The sequence below is a fragment of the Protopterus annectens genome, chromosome 9.part0 (assembly GCF_019279795.1).
Source record: "Protopterus annectens isolate FY-2018-M chromosome 9.part0, PAN1.0, whole genome shotgun sequence".
In the NCBI taxonomy this organism is placed as follows: domain Eukaryota; kingdom Metazoa; phylum Chordata; order Ceratodontiformes; family Protopteridae; genus Protopterus; species Protopterus annectens.
Window position 1 is genome coordinate 1,052,108,532 of NC_056743.1, and position 17,920 is coordinate 1,052,126,451.

The 17,920-nt window shown below is 39.1% G+C and overlaps 1 protein-coding gene and 1 long non-coding RNA gene across 2 annotated transcripts in view; one reads left to right on the forward strand and one right to left on the reverse strand.

Annotated features, from left to right (window-relative positions):
* ITGB7 (integrin subunit beta 7) overlaps nucleotides 1–17,920 on the reverse strand; it is a 603,012-nt gene that overhangs the window by 345,575 nt on the left and 239,517 nt on the right. The window lies entirely within an intron of this gene.
* The window catches only part of LOC122811792, a 33,614-nt gene that overhangs the window by 13,339 nt on the left and 2,355 nt on the right, over nucleotides 1–17,920 (forward strand). The gene's annotated exons all lie outside the window — the stretch shown is intronic.

The window sequence follows — 17,920 nt, forward strand, 5'->3', positions numbered from 1 at the left end:
GATCAAACCGGAGAGCCTCTTGCTGTGAGGTGATAACACTAACTGCTGCACCACCGTGGCCGTCATAAATTCACAGACTGCAGAGAGGAAAATCCAGAGTACATTTAAACAATCCTACCCTGGTTTGTGATTTACTGTGGAGTTGACTGGTAAGAGAAGTTTTATTTGAATTTATATTTTATTTATTATCAATGTTTTTCACTGTTTGTAGGTAGGAAGGGACAGCTTATTAACAAGATTTACTTTGAATCGCATTTTGTTGTTTTACTTTTAATTTCCCTGTTGGTTGTTAGAAAGGGATACGTTTTAGATAAGTAAGCCCTAGCCATCCCAAGGGGCATAGACAGCTATAAATTCACAGACTGCAGAGAGGAAAATCCAGAGCATATTTGTGATTTACTGTGGAGTTGACTGGTGAGAGGTTTTATTTTAATTTATATTTTCTTTGTCACTGTGTTTCACTGTTTGAAGGTACGAAGGGATAGCTTGTTAACAAGATTTATTTTGATTCATATTTTGTTGTTTTACCTTTAATTTCACTGTTGGTTGTGGGATAGGTGTTAGACAGGCAAGTTTTAGCCAGCCTAGACAGCTATAAATCACACAGACTACAGAGAGGAAAATCCAGAGCATATCTAAACAATCCTATCTTAATTTGTGATTTATTGATCTGTACTGTTAAAAAGAAGTGCGACTGCAAGTGATAACTACTGTGAGTGACATAAAGGAATTAGTTTTGTCTGACTTGTAGAACTTGTATGGTCAGAACAGCTTTACTGTACTTTTTTGTCATATAAGTTGATTTAAGTTCTCTTGTAATTCTGTGGTTAGTGATTGTGGTTATTCTTTTCTTTTACAATATTTTATTTTTTGAAGCTGAATATAGATTCCTTAAATGAGTATGCAATTAATGATTTGCTAATGCAAAAATATCTTGTACAGTGTAATAAATGCTATGCATATTTAAAGGTAACTGCTGATAACACTAGTGAGCTGTCTGCCTTGTGTCAAAAGTTGGATGATTATCTTAACATTGTTAGAAGTAAACCTAGACTTGATGATGATTGCACTTATGCAACTGGCACTGGCATAAGGCTTGGAGATCTGTTGTTACATATATTAATGACTGGACTGGTGAGATAAATAATGTTAGGCAAAGAACAAATGGAAGACATTTAGGAAATGACATCTATTGTATGTAAAGATCATTTAACCCCTATGAAACAAGATGATGCCCCGACAACTTTGGAATTCTGGATGCAAGCATTCAGCAATCCGAGGATCTGGATTGTTTAGAAGGAAACAAAGAAAGAAGGAAAGGAAGAAGTTCACAAGACATAACAAGGAAGAAAAATAAACTGATTAATGACTGTAAAGGAAAGAGAATATGTACTAAAAAGGACATGGCTTTGTTATGTAAGACACAAGTTACAGGGAATGATAATAGTTTTCTATCTGAAAACATTCTGTCTACAGAAAAAGGCATTATTTTTCCAACATAGAAGGGAGAGAAAAAGGCAAGGGGCAGGTGAAAAGGAAGAAATAAAAATTGATTATGGAAGGATTGAAGAACATTACTGTAAGAAAAAAAAGAAGAGAAAGACAGATGTTGACTACATGGCTCAAACTGTGGATTTACAATGTCAGCTGGATAATAATTTAATACACAATGAAAACAGTGGGATTAATAAGACTAATGGTGATGAAGATCTATCCTTTGTAACAATTGCTACAGCAGGTATTACTGCATTAGAAATTCAAGATTCTTCAGAGCTGGTCAGCAAAGATATTCTTGTAATTGGAGATTCGATTATTAGAGGAACTGATATTTATATTTGCAGAGAAGATAATGAACATTGAATAGTGTTATGCTTGCCAGGAGCAAAAATAGAAGATGTGAAACAAACCTTGGAACACCTTAATGTAAGGAAGTACGGATCAGTTTTTATTCATGTCAGTACAAATGATCTCATCCACAAAGACTCTGACTGTTAGTAGGAAACTGAAATCTCTCTTAGATAGTATAGCTTGTACTGGTGTTAAGACATATTTTTCACCTATCACCTATAGAAAGGATAGTTGGGTTACTGTGATTTAACATTTTTTGGACAAATACCTATATGGAAAAAAATGTCCTGTTTTAAAAAATGGAAATGTGTGGAGCATCCAAGCCTAGTTTTGGGCACGTCTTCAGACAGGATGGCGTGCATTTGTCAGGATCAGGGAAGAGAATTTTTGCAGCAGATATTTTGCAATATTTGACAAAACACTAGACAGGATTTTTGCCAGGTCGAAAATTTAACAGTTCACAGATTGCAATATTTGATGCATCTCTGATAGTTGTTGATGCTAGGAGCATTAGTAGTAATGTTTTTTATTGGAATATTTGCTACGTTCCCACAAGATTGATGTTGTGTGTGAAACATGGTTAAAAACAATGACTAGAAACCAGTTCTGTAAGGGTATAAATGTTTTTACTGTAACAGACATGCTAACAAAAAATCAGATGGAGTTGTTATGATAGGGACTAAAGATAGTTATGAGACCAGTGATTATTACATGTTCAGTGATAACACCAATACTATAGACAGTGTAACTGTGACAATAAAGACTACCCTGGATCACACAACAATTGTTGGAGTGTACAGACCACCAAAGTCAAGTGCAGATGACCTATAGGAATTCATACATTTCTTGCATGAAACACAGAAAGGAAGAATAATATTAGCTGGACACTTAAATTTACCAGAGACAGCCTGGAATAATATGGATTCAACAACATTAGTAAGGAAATTATTCACAACGTATATTCAAGAACAACAATTGTTTCAGATTATTAAAAAAACAAACCTACCAGAGGACTGAACATACTACACATAGTTTGTGTTCCTAAAGAAATTACTGTTACTTCAAATCAAGTTTTACCACCATTGATGTGCAGTGATCATGGGTTATAAAGGTTAATTTGTTGCTAGATAATTCTACCAAGCTGAAATCTAAACCAATGCACAGAAGGTTAATTACAGATTATAGTGAAGCAAAACAGTTACTGTGTAAAACTAACTGGAGTGAGGTGTTCAGTGGAAAAACTGCAGATGGAATGTGGAAAGTTTTGAAAGACAAGTTGTTTTGAGTGCAACAAAAATAAAAAAAAATGTTTAACATCAGGATCTAGGCATACAATGTCAGGAGGATATATTTCCATAAGAACAAGATACTTGATTAAGGCGAGAGGCAAAAAATATAAGAAATGGAAGAGAGGTTAAACTACAACTTTGAAAACTGAAATAAACAAGCTGGACAGATTATGCATAGTGTGAGCCAAGATAAAGAAAGAATTGAAGAACATTTATATAATGATATTGAGCATAATAGGAAACCTTTTTATAGATTCATAAGATGTGGAAGGAGTAAAAACATACAAACTGATAAACTGTGTGCAGATTCTAAAATGTATTCCCAGACACAACAGATTGTAAATATATTTACAAAATCTTTTGCAAAACAGTTTGGCTCCACAAAAGAAGTGATAAGGCAACCTCAGATACTGGAATCAAATTAGATTATATTGAAAAAGAACTGGACAAACTGGATCCAAACAAAACACAGGGAGGAGATGGAATTAGTAACAGTGACCTGAGAACAGTTCAGCAAGAACTTATAATGAAGTACCATTATATCTGTTATTCACTAGGTCATATAAATATGGGGCGATTCGATTGGAGACATGCACTTATTAAACCTGTCTTTAAGGGAAAGGGGGATCAGGATAAACCTAAAGTCCTGCATACCCTTAAGTCTACTTTTGTGTCATGGAAAAGCAATGGAGAAGGTAATATTGGATAAGTTATTATCGGAATTGGATAGGTTGGGACTTGAAACCATATATCAGCATGTATATGTTGAATATAGCTCTATTGCCACATGTAATATGATGTTTTATAACAATATAATAACAGCTATGAATGAAAAATTGTGCTGTGATGTAATTTGTGTAGATTTAACTTTGCCATTTGACAGGGTCATACACAAAACACTGATCAATAAATTAGAACAACTAGGTACTGATGTACTCTTGATAAGATGAATGGCTTACAAATAGAACATGGCAAATATGATACAGTCAGGGACCCACAGGACTCTGTCCTAGATCCTTACTTGTTTAGATTGTATCTTTCAGACTTATCTTTTTTATCTGAGGTGTTCTGCAGTCTATATGCAGACGACCTGAAATTGGGTAAATTGATTACATGTGTTACAGATAAGGCATGTCTGCAAAATAACTTGTCTAAATTGACCATTTGAGGATGGGAGAATAATATGCTGATAAATAAATAAAAAACTAAGCATATGAGATTTGGGACACAAAAATTGAAAGGTGAATATTTAATACAGCACACAGTGATTAAAACTGTAGATTCATTTGAGGACCTTGGTATATGGGTATACCCAGCTTTGAGTTTTTCTAATCATATCAACCAATTGGTTAATGATAGTTGTAGAATTATAGGTTGCATAAAAAGATTTATAAAGTCTAGGAAATCAGAAATGTTGAAGTCATTGTTTGTTAATTACATTAGACCCAAACTTGAGTATGGAATAGCATTATGGAAACTTTATAAGAAAACAAGCATGAATAAACTGGAAAGAGTACAGTGGAAATATACAAAGGGCATCCATGGATTTGAAAATTTAAGTTATTATGAAAGACTAAAATATTTGAACTTGTACAGTCTCTCTTATAGATATCTAAGAGGAGATTTTATTAGGTATATAAGGCATTTAGAGACAGCTACCTCTGGGAATGTCTGGGTTTAAACAAAAAGTACTATTGAGTCATCAGACAACCTATGTAGAAGATTATTTTGAGTCATCACACAACCAATGTAAAAGATTCTATAGGAATGAGAAGTGTACTAATTGGTTCTCTGAGAGAGCAGCTGATGCATGGAACAGACTACCAAATTACATTAAAGCAAGTACTGGTTTAGATATTTTTAAGAACAGCCTGGACACTTTTTTATTATGGGAACATATGATGATCTTCATGTTTCACTGTTGCAGTCATCACACTTGGGTTATCTGCCTGCAGGTAACCCTCAGTCGGACTGAATACCAAAGTCTTAGGATTTCTGCATCGGATGCTGTCGATTTTCCATGACATCAGGTTGTCAGGGGTATGAAACAGGCAGCTGACGCCATTACATCAGTCTTTCTTGCCGAAGAGGAGCGCGAAGCAGAAGCAGTTCGCAAGTGTCGGTTGGCCGCTACCTGAAATTTTTGTTTTTGAGTTTGTAATCCTGAAGTCTTCTAAAGCTAAGTACCCCATTGGGGATACTTTTTTCTTGCTGTAACCAATGTCAGAAAAAATTAAGAATTGTCTTGCCTGTAGAAAGCAAATATTTCACAGAGATTTTCATTCTTACTGCATCACCTGTTTAGGCCCAGACCACAACCTCCCTCACTGTCGGTTTTGTGCCTTGTTTAACTCCCAAACCATTCATCTTTGGGCTATATTTGTCGCTAAATTCTTTCATGCTCATTCTCTGTATTTTGAAATGGCTTCGGTAAGCCATCCGACTACTGATCTTACGAAAAAAATGTAAAGATAAAGACAGAGACAGACCGCATAGGTCCAAAACTACCAACGACGCATCCATTAAGCTAGTTGCCAGTCCACTGGTACTCAGTGAGGCGCCTTTTCAGCCCCTGATGCCCGCTTCTACAGATTCGAAGGCCTCTGCAGAGACACATTTGGAGTCCGGTATACTGCGAGATGCTTATTCGACTCTCGAACCTGTGGATGTCTCTACCTTGGATTGGTCCGGAGCTGCTGTGCAGGCACCATCTTCTGAGGGTCTATTCCGACCTACCGATGTTTGAATTAAACTAACGACTTTGTTTTTAGCTAAAACTACCGAGTTTCTGAGGCCCAGAGTACACATTATGCCTAGAAAACCAGTGACCAAAGCGCATGCTCAAACTCCAATGCCACAAAAACAAATGCTTAGAATGGCTAAAGACCTTATTACCCTAATTAGGGGAAGCCAGCCTTCCCCTGCTAAGAGACAAAGAACTGAGTTTCATTCTGATTCTACAGACCAAGAATCTGATGACTCTGACCCTTCTGATTATCAGGACATGCCCTTATCAACCTATGAGGATTCAGATGCAGAGGAATCCATTACATCTGCCTCCCCTCCAGAGGATTTTTCTTTTGGTGAAACCTTGCATACTTTAAGAGAGCATTTCTGCTGGGAATGTCAGGACTATCCTCAGTCCAAAAAGAGACTCAGAGAAATTTTACATTTGCCTCAGCATAGACCTCTAGCTATACCCCCTGTCCTGGATGTTGTAGATGATGTTTTTATGGAATCCAGTCTTACTCCAGATACTTTACCCTCAGACCCCTAGGAAACCTGACAGGTACTACAGAGTACCTGATTCCCACAAATTTCTCTTCAAGAATCCTACTGCGAATCCAGAGACCATTTCCCAGGGACCTAAATGTATTAAGGCTACTACAGCCAAAAATCCTACCCCTGCAGACAGGGATTCCAGAGCTTTAGACAGATGGGGTAAGAAGGTATATACCTCTGCAACTCTTGCCATCAGGGCATTGAATTGCCAATTTCACATGTTGAAGTACCAGCAGCATATTATGGAACTAATTAAACAAAAAATGGTGTTACTTACAGATTGTGCCGAAAATAAAGATTTACAAGAGCTAATGCATTCTGCAAATCAAGTTAGCATACTTTGCAGTGTGGCTTTGATGCTCTAGAAGCATCTTGCAGGGCTGCAGTCACTGGGTCTGTACTGAGAAGGCATGCTTGGCTGAAGGAACAAACCTTGCCAGATCATGTCAAATCCAAATTACTAGACGCTCCTTTAAATAAGGACTGTTTATTTGGCACCAAAGCAGAAGAGGTTCTTAAAAAGTTGGAAGAAAAAGCTAAATCTATGCAAACTGTTAAAGAATTCTTACACGTGCAACCACCTAGATTCAGTAGGCATTGGCCTTCTAAAAACTGGTTCTTTCCAGCCCCTTCCAGGCCTTCTCAGACTAAAGCCAAGGGAAACAGGACACCCAGACTAAATCTTAGGGTATGCAGAGATTTAAACAATGGAGTGCCCCCACCTCAAAAACAGGGAGTGGTAAGCCGCCCCTTTATGGAAAAGTTCACAATGACTTTTCAATTATCCTTCCCAGCCCTGCCCAATTACTCGTGCCCCTAGCAGGAAAACTTGCCCTTAATGCAAAAAACTGGATGTCTATTACTCAGGACAGATGGGTCCTAAACATTGTATCCCAAGGGTACAGATTCTACTTCCATACACTGCCAACCCCAAGCGGGTTTCCAGACTTTCCTCCAAACCAGTGGGCAGAGGCTCAAAAGCAAGTACTTTCCCTGCTCAATATCAGAGCTATTCAACCTGTTCCAGTAGAACAAAAGGGGCAGGGTTTCTACTCCAGACTTTTTCTGGTGCCCAGAAATGAGGGCTCTTGGTGCCCAATCCTGGATCTGTCCACTCTCACCTTTCTGGTGGTCCCAAAATTCAAGATGCTTACCCTGCAATAGCTTCTCCCTATGCTAGCCAAGGATGCCTGGTTAGTCACTCTAGACTTAAAAAAAGCTTATCTGCACATCCCCATAAGAGAGTCGTGCAGAAAATATCTACGATTCAGGACAGGCTCTATGCACCATCAGTTCTCTGCACTTCCCTTTGGCTTATCTACTGCGCCCAGAGTATTCACAAAGTGCCTGGCTCCAGCCATTGCATACTGCAGGCAGAGAAATATCCAAATGTTACCATATTTGGACGAATGCCTGATTCAGGTGGACAGTCAGGAATTACTACATCAGCACCTGGCATTTGTAAAAAGCCTTCTCACTTCATTGGGGTACACTATCAATGAAAAGAAATCGCAACTGGTGCCCAGTCAAAAGATTGTATTCCTGGGAGCAAGCTTGGATACAACTTCCCAGATGGCATTTCTCACTTCAGAAAAACAGGTCTATCTGACAAACTACTTCAAACAAATGGCCACCAGAACCCAGTTATCTGCAAGAAAAATACTGCAAGCCCTAGGGTTCACGGCCTCATGTATTCTGCTAATTCCATATGCAAGATTGCATATGAGGAAACTTCAGTGGTACTTAAAAAGTCTTTGGTGCCAGCATTCTCAGGACCTGGAAACAGTCATTCCAATCATACCTTGTCTAAGGGTAGAGTTCTTTTGGTGGGCAGAAATATGCAACTAAAAAAACAAGGCAGGAAATCACTGGATAAACACTTTATGCAAGTAAAGCTTTACTTGCATAAAGTGTTTATCCAGTGGTTTCTTGCCTTGTTTTTTTGGATTCTGGTTCCTGGCGTTTACTTTCGTAGAAATATGCAACTACAAGGGACTGCTTTTCACTCAACCCCTCACTGCTCAAACCCTGACAACAGATGCATCAGACTATGCATGGGGGGCTCACATGGTAGGTAAATGCATTCAGGGCTACTGGACCCCAGCCCAGATTCTCCTGCACATCAATCAAAAAGAGATGCTAGCTCTACAGAATGTTCTGACAGCCTTCAAATACCTAACCCTTCCAGGACAACTGCTTATAAAAACAGACAACACCACAGTTATGTGGTACATAAACAAGCAGGGGGGAACCCATTCTTACCCACTCTGAAGGTTAGCCATGGCCCTGTGGAACACAGCCTTGAGCAACCAAGTGCATCTACAAGCTCAATTCCTGCCAGGCAAATGAAATTCACTGGCAGATGACTTAAGCAGAAATCTCCTAGACCCACTTGAATAGAAATTGGAGCCCAACACCTTCAACCTTCTGATCCAGAGGTGGGGGACACTGGAGGTGGACCTCTTTGCAACTACCAGCTGAGCAAATTCTGCACCAGGAACCCTCACAGCAGGACCTGGAAGTTGGATGCCATATCCTTTCAATGAGAAAACCTCTCAAAAGTACTACTCAAGATAAAACAGGACAGGCCAAGGGCAATTCTTAGTGGCCCCAGACTGGCCACACCAGCACTGGTACCCACTCTTGCGCAGTCTGACAACAGTGCCACACTGGCACCATCACCATACTCCTACCCTGCTGTTTCAGCAGGAGGGACAGATTTTGCCTCCACAATTGCGATCCCTAAACCTTGCAGTCTGGCTTATCCCTTGAATACACCACCAGCAACCCTCAGCAAACAGGTGCTGGACCTCATTCTTGAAGCCAGAATGCCTAGTACTAGGAAATCCTATGCTGAAAAGTGGAAAAGATATTGTTCTTGGAATCAGTCTCAAGGGAAGGACACAGCTGTGCCCTCCTTACCTCTAATCCTGGATTACCTAGCAGAGCTACTCCACAGAGGCCTATCCTTCTCCTCCATTAAGATTCATGCCTCTGCCATCTCAGCTCATTATAATACTGAGACATCTCTATTTTCTCACCCTCTCATCAAACAGTTTTTGAGAGGGCATAACAACTTAAGACCCCCTAGGAGAGCACCCACCCCTGCCTGGGACCTTAACTTTGTACTGGAAAAGCTCACGCTTCCCCCTTTTGAACCTGCAGCTTCAGCAGAGTTAAAATTCCTCTCTTGGAAAACAACCTTGCTTTTAGCTGTAACTTCAGCAAGAAGAGTATCTGAGTTACAGGCGCTAATGGCTGTGGAACCCTTTGTTATTTTCCATGCTGGCGGGGTTTTCCTCAGGACTAACCCATCCGTTATGCCTAAGGTGGTGTCCAGTGTGGCTCTAAACCAATCCATCCATTTGCCAACCTTCTTCCCTAACCCTCAGAATAAAGGGGAAAGGATCCTGCACTCCTTGGATGTGCACAGAAAGCTCAGGTTCTACCTTGACAGGACTAAACCTTTCAGAAAATTTGACCAGCTGCTAGTCAGCTTTGCTACAGGGGAGAGTGTAAGGCCATTTCAAAACAAACTATTTCTAAATGGATAGGACACTGCATCCATTTCTGCTACAAGTACCATGGAAAACCTACCCAACAGGGGATCAGACCACATTCCACTAGGGCTACTTCCACCTCTACAGCATTTCTCAGGGGAGTCCCTACCAGGGACATTCTGGAAGCTGCAACCTGGAGTTCTGTACACACCTTCACCAAGCATTACCACTTACCAATCTTTTCTAAATCCAGAGCTGGATTTGCTACAGCAGTCTTGCAAGGCCTACTAGCCAGCCCTAACACTTCTTGACTACCTCCACCCTTCCTCAGCTGTGGGAATCAACCCAAGTGTGATGACTGCAACAGTGAAACACGAAGAACATAGTACAGTTATGTACACTTACCATAAATGTAGATGTTAGAGTGTATTCACTGTTGCAGTCCTGGTTTCCCTCACTCTAGCCCCTGGCTTTCTCTGTCTTTCTACCTCTCCTCTCTTTTGCCATTCCTAATGGCATTGGTATTTACTTTTTACTGGTGGTGTTCCCCACCATATACTAACTTCCTATCTGGGGGCTCCTGACATTTGGGGCAAGAAAAACTGATGTAATGGCGTCAGCTGCCTGTTTTATACCCCTGACGATCTGACGTCATGGAAGAAGTGACAGCATCCGACAAAGAAATCCTAAGACTCTGGTATTCGGGCCGACTGAGGGCTACCTACAGGCAGATAACCCAAGTGTGATGACTGCAACAGTGAATACACTTGAACATCTACATTTATGGTAAGTGTACACAACTGTGCATTTTGGTATATTGGCAAGCTAGAAGAGTACTAATGCCTATGATTGAAATATTTGTGTGTTTGTGATAATGGACACATCAGCATAATGAGTACTTAACTGATGTGCTCATGCTAGGTGACTCCTGTTGCAACCTATATGAGTTTATGGTAGAGATCCTCTAGTTTATGAATCTTGTAAGAAAAGGAGCACTAAAAGACCTCATGGGAAAGAAATAAGTTCTGTCTGAGAATCACCAGGAAAACTACTGAAGAAAAAACTGTTATTCAAGCTTTGTTATTCTTAGGCACATCCTGATTAATGTACTCTGGAATGTCATGCCTAGATCAATCTAGATATTTTTTGATTAATGGATTCTGAAAACATCATGCCCAGATCAACCGAGGGTAAAAAAAAAGACCTCTGTAGTCCTTTTCCTCTTGATGTAGAGTGACAAAGTCCTGACTATACTTCAGCTGGAGAACAGAAGTAGTCGGGCAGCAATGTGGGTCACAACACTTGTGCTACAAATGGTAACTGTTTTCTAGGTATAGTATGCAGAAGTGTGCATACACCCACTGTGAAGCTGTATTTGGGAAGCTCATTGACACCATAGGTTGGTAGGATCTGTTCCATTTGACTGACAGCCTGACTCACTCCCCACCTCCTGACTCACACTTCTCACAGTAGACTGAGTCTGGCATGGCTGAATCTGGGAAATGAATGGACTGATGGGCCCTTGTCCAAGGGCAGGGATGGACTTAGCCTCTGCTCCTTCCTTGAATGCTCTGTTCAGCCCCCTTAGGCAAGGAAAAAATGGATCAGAGGACTAGCGTTGGGGCTCAGAGCACTTTCAGCACAGATGGTGTGGTAAGCCTTTCAAATGCTTGATTTCTGGTCCTGAGGAAGAGGAACAATTGGGTTAGTTTGTAATTGGTAGGGAAGCCCTTGTGTTGCTGGGGGGGGGGGGGTGAGAGAAAAAAAGACTTCAGCAGTCTTCATCATTCCCTGATACTAGATGACACAGAAAGAAGAACAAATTCAATTTTATTTGAGGCAAGTCCCATTACCAAGCAAATGTTGGTAATGCACATAATGGAAAAAGGCCAAATGACTTTCTGTAATCTTTAAATAGATTCACTAAAGTTAATCCAAACAACTGAAGTAGGAAATGCAGTAGTGGTAGATGTAGCTTGAAGCATACATATTACAAGAAATTTAAGCAGATTGAAAATAGGAACACTTTTGCTTTCCTCAGTATTCCCTGATACAAACAGGAAAAAGGCTCTCTTCTTTGTGTTTGTCTGTACTAGTTTCTACGAGAACACAAAGATAAAACAACAATAACCTAAAATGAATGATTTTTTTGCACAGCATTTTATTAAATTTGTCCTGTTGCTGACACAGAAAATTATACATTTCTCCGTGCTGGGGAGTGGGGATGAGCGAGAGTAGAGTGACACAGCGGAAGCATGCTGAGGAGCCCATAATGCCACCTGTGTTGGCTCCTTTGATCTGCCTTAGAAATTCTTAGGTGAAATTATCTAGTTTCCTTTTCTCCATATGGCTTGCCTAGTATCATTTGCATGTTAATGTCTAACTTACTAATGTCTATGGCGTTTGTGATATTTTTGAATCATCAGCACTGATATATTTCTGTCCTCCGACCTAAGCCACAAGGAAAAAAATGTTTTGGACAAATTAGGGTACTAATAAATGAATGAGTAAATAAATAAATAAGGAAAGAATAACATACTGACATGTTGTGTACCATTCTTTATAGCCTACTGATCTTCCATATGATCATTATTGCAGTTTACAGTTATTCTTAGTTTAACCACTAGGGGGTGAAAAGTACTTCTGATTTTTAATGCTAAACAGAAAATAATACTGTACTTGATGTAGCAGGATTTTTTCATACTTAAAAAAGTGTACCAGAGTTGTTCTTGTAACAGCATCTACTTTCTTGACAGAGGTGAAGAAACTGAGTTTAAATAGATGATATGGGAAAATTCACAGATCCCTGACCAGTCAGGGATCTCGTGAGCATATGTAGACAGAAATATGGCCTTTGACCAACATGTAGCCAATGTAGTAAGAAATTCATTCTATGTTACCCAGCTTATAAGAAAGGGCATGGCATCCAGGTCCAAGGAAGTCATAGTGCCAGTTTATTCAACCCTTATCAGACCCATCTTTGAGTATAATGCCCCCTTCAGCACATACTGACCAGAGATATGCAACAGTTGGAATGCTGGCAAAGGTTCATTACCAGGAGAATCCAGGGTATAAATACATTATCCTATGTGGATCATCTTAAAGGATCCGTAGATAAAGCAGCCCCTGCAAGTACGGTAACTGCACAGCTCCAAAAAGACCTTATAGCAGTAAAAAACATTGAGAGCCAGCAGACTGTAGCATGAACCATTTATCAGCTCAAAAGCATAATAAAAAAGAGATAAAACAGACCAGTTTCGGCTGTAAAAATTACAAAGCCTTCTTGTTTGCCTTTTTATAGGCAACCACTAAATGAGGCTACAAATTAGTAAATTAACTAACCATACCAATTAGAGGTATTCATTAAGCCCTGGTGAAAACAAAGCCTCCAGTTTGATAATCCATTTCTTCTCTTTATTATTTAAAATCTGATGCCAACCTGATTTATTTGTTCTCTGTCCAATAATTCTGTCTATCACAGTAAAAGTAAAGGATGCTTTCCTATGTACCTCAGTGTGTTTATATAAAGCATTTGTGAGCTTCTTGTGTCTAATGTCACTTAAATGTTCACAAATTCTGAATTTGAAAGGCCTGGACGTTTGTCCCACATAAAATGCAGAGCAGGTGCAGGTAGCCGAATAAATCACCCAATCCGTCTGACAGTTTGCAAAAAATAAAATATCAAATACTTGCCCAGTATTTTTGCTGCTGAACTGGCATGTCTTCATCACCCTTCTGCAGTGAATGCAATGGCCATGGCTGCAGAGAAAACATCCCTTAAGTTGGTCCCCCACAAGAGTGGTTTGTATAGAATCACCTTTACATCTCCAACCATGTTTATAATGACTTAGAAATGAACCCAAATTTTTGCCTCTCCTGAATGAGAAATGACATCTGTCATCCAAAATCTCGCATAGTTTGGTATCTGCTAAGAGTATGTTCCAATCTCTACAGACACTATTGAGTAGGACATCAGTGTCCTTTCCATACGTAGTGACCAATCAGATGGTTGAGTCTTTGTCCATGGTCTTGTCCCTGTATGTTAAGAGATCTTGCCTGTCAGGATTAGCCACCCAATGTCTGGCCTGATAGATGTTCCCCATTTTGTAGCCCCTGTTCCTGAATCTGGTGGTGAGGTCTTCTTGATATACCTGATAAGTAGCATCATTTGAGCATATTTGTTTCATGCACAAAAATTGTGATTTTTTTTGGGGGATGTTTCTGCATATATATGGAGAATGAAAGCTGGTAGCATGGAGAAGGGAGTTATACTGGGGTTATTTACAATACACTTCTGATGTTAAAGTATGATCATTGTTCCTAGTAACTAAAACATCCAAAAAAGTGACCCTGTTAATGTCGTAGGTTACGGTAAATTGTTTACCCCATTTGTTATCATTTAAATATCCAACAAACTCCATAAGATAATCCAGGTCCGATCTCTATACTAACCAGCAATCATCCAAGTATCTTCTCCAAATATCGATCTCCTCTAGATAGATATTTTGTGTATTGTCAAAGATGAGCTGTTCCTCAATATGGGCCATGAATAAGTCAGTGTATATGGGAGCAAATGAAGCTCCGATAGCAGTGCCTTGTATTTGTAAGTAGCATTTGTTCTGGTAATAGAATACATTCTTAGTGAGAACGTGTTCCGCAAGGCAAGGTAAAAAAGTGTTGAAACCCGGTTGGTACAACTCTGACTTGTATAACCAGTATTTTAATGCTTCCAGGCCCACCCAGTGAGGAATGTTAGTGTGTAATGCAGAAACATCTAAGGTGCAAAGTAACCAACTTGCCTCAAGCTGCATCTCTGAAATAACTTTAAGGAATTTCATAGTGTCTTGGATGCGGGCCCTAACCCATTTGAGAAGTGGTTTGAGATAGTGTGTCAGAAACTGGGATAATGGTTCAGTGATAGAACCCCTACCTGAAACTATAGGTATACCAGGTGGATTTTCCAAATTCTTATGTATTTTAGGTAGAAAATGTAAATACTGACTAGAAGGGTCAGGCACCGTGAGATGATGCAATGTGTTGTCCATGATGATTCCCTCGTTCTTGGTAGATGCCAAGAACTGATCGATTTGTTTCTTGAAACCAGGAGTTGGGTCCAATGTCATATGGGTGTGATAACGACTGTCAGTTAACTGTCTCATAGCTTCTGTGTTGTATTGGATCCAATCCTGTACCACCACTGCCCCACCCTTATCTGAAGACAATATTGCCAAATCATAGTTTGTTTCTAATTCATGGATGGCATCCACGTCGATCTTTGAGAGATTGTTTGATTTGGCACGGAACTCCCTAAAGTTGAAATGCAGATATTTGAGAATGCAGTTCTGAAACATTAACACGTTATGATGCATTGGTGGCATAAAATTAGATTTGTGGTATCTGAATCCATCCTGCGGTTCAGGATCAGGTGCTGTCTGAAAAAAATAATCTCAGGTTAAGTAATCTACAAAATGAGGTAATATCTTTGTAAATGCATCTTCAGACACATAAAAGCCAGGTATAAAATTAAGACCTTTATTCAAAATTTTTACTTGGGTGGGTAACAAAGGGGTGGATGAAATATTCATTACGTTATTATGTTCTATTTCTGCACCATCAGTTTCAGCAATCCTTCCATATTGTCCACCTTTGTGATGTTTCCTGCCCCCCTCCTTTGTTTCCCCCTAAAGGGATCTGTGTATTGCTTCATTTCTGGGGCATGCTATGGATCAGGCTCTAAACCTGATGAGGATTCCTCAAAAGAAGTATCATAACTGGATGAGGAAGGCTTCTTTAAAATGGACCTTGGTCTTTTCCTTTTGACCACCTTCCTATGTGTTTGTTCAAACCTGACGTGCTTATTACTGGAAAAGGGATGCCTACTCTTCTAGTCAGCTAGATCCCTATGGAAATTTCTCATTTTTCTGCCTTTCAATTGCTGCTCCAGGGTTAGCAGATCCAAGTTTCCTGAGACCAGTGTTATAGGATTCCTGTGCTTCAAATTTCTGAATGTCCGCACACATTTGTGTGATTTCTAATATTTCCTTATCAGTAGTTCTCTCATAATAAGAGGCTATAATTTCCACAAAACCCATGGAAGCTCTTTGTTGATCCACAACCCATTGTTCTATCAGGGTCGTGTCAATATTTTGAACCAATGGCTGTATATGTACCCTCAGCCCCCTTGGTGAAATGCCCTTGGTTAGGTATGCTTTAAAGAGCTTAGAATGCCCTATGTTGGTCCAAAGGGACCTCATACTCTTGTTAAGTCTGAGGAACTGTGCTTTGCATGTATTTTCCAAAACCAAATCCTCTGGCCCATTTTGATTAATTGTGTTGCCAAGGCCAAATATGGCCAAATCGTCCATGTCTGTGGATAATCCCTGCAGCAGGTTAGTAAGATCCATTGGTGGTCAATAATAAGCACTTATAATAAATGCTATTTGTCCCCTATATTAACACCAGGTGTTTGAACTATGAATATATGGTAAATGCCCCAACTGGAGTAATCGAAAACCCAAACTTGATCCAGTGGTCAAGAAGAAGTCCTATACTATTATTTCAAAAATTCTTGTCATATGGATATTAAATCATATAATTTATGAAGCAATAGGCAACCCTTGCAACAATGCTATGTTCATGTACCAATCCAATAAGAAATGGTCGAGTGTGGACAATATTAGCCCCTGCTCCTCAATGGGTATATTTAAGTAGTGCTAAGTCTCAACACTCCAATCGATGACTCTACAGTTAAAAAGTGTTCATATGAATATTCAACATTTAATGAGACTTAGGACAATATTAGCCCCTGCTATTAAATCACTCAAAACAACCACTGACCTTTATTCTTAAGCAGTGCTAAGTCCATAGTCCGCATATCCGTGATTTCCACCATAATCATAATCATGAACTATAATAGCCCTTGCCGTTCATAAATATTTGTTGCCATGCAAAAGAAATCAGACCATGGATCAAGAAAGGCTGATAACAATAGTCATATGTCCAACATCCAAATGTTAAATAGGTATTAATAATAATAATAATAATTATAATGAAATTGGCCCTGCCAATGTAAATATACTTCCTGCCAAGGATTTTACCCTTTGATATAGCTTGTTTCTAATAAGAAGAATTTTTTGAATGACAAGGTCCCAAAGGTTGGGTCAAAACCCAGTTAGGGAATCTTGTTATAATATGCAAAGATATTCCCAGAATAATGTATAAATGTAATACTGGGTGTAGGTTCCTAAACACCAAACTTTAAATGAAAAATAGTTATATAAAGTACACAGAGAAAAGATGAATGACATCCAAATGATATAACCATTATAAACCAATAAAGCAGGTTCAAAAATCCACAGTCCCAAAGCACAATTAGTGCTAGAGTTAAAACTAGTATATATAACAATAAGTCATGAATATTGCTGTGAATATATTGTAAATTCTGCCCTGAACAGTTAACCACTGCTTGTTATACAAGTATTATAATCCTACCACAAATATGTTTTACAATCAAAATTATCCCAACAGCAGTAAACTAATGCAGTCCAGTTTAAGAAAATGATCCTAAGTAAAAAATATTATCCGATTAGCTCAAAAATGAATTTGTGAAAAGAATCATAATTTACTTAAATGTCCATAGGTAAATATGTCAATGATGAAACAGATTGCATACTTGAGCCTCAAAAGCAAGTATAAAGTTCTTAAACTGTAATTCCAAACCCAATATGAGATTTAGCAACAGTGTACTGTTGATTCCGCCCTTAGCTGTTCGTAAATTGAGTCCCAATGTTCCTCTTGTACTAAAGAACGAACTATAACCAACTTCAACAAGATGGCGACCATTCGACCCTTGTATATTCACTTATGCATGTATATTTCGCAGAGTTGAAGCAAAATACGTTCACTGAGAGTGTTAATCCAAAATATATCTTGCATCAGAGTTGTTTCAGTACAATATGTTAGCCTTTCACCAAAGTTACAAAATAGTCTCAAGCACTCACC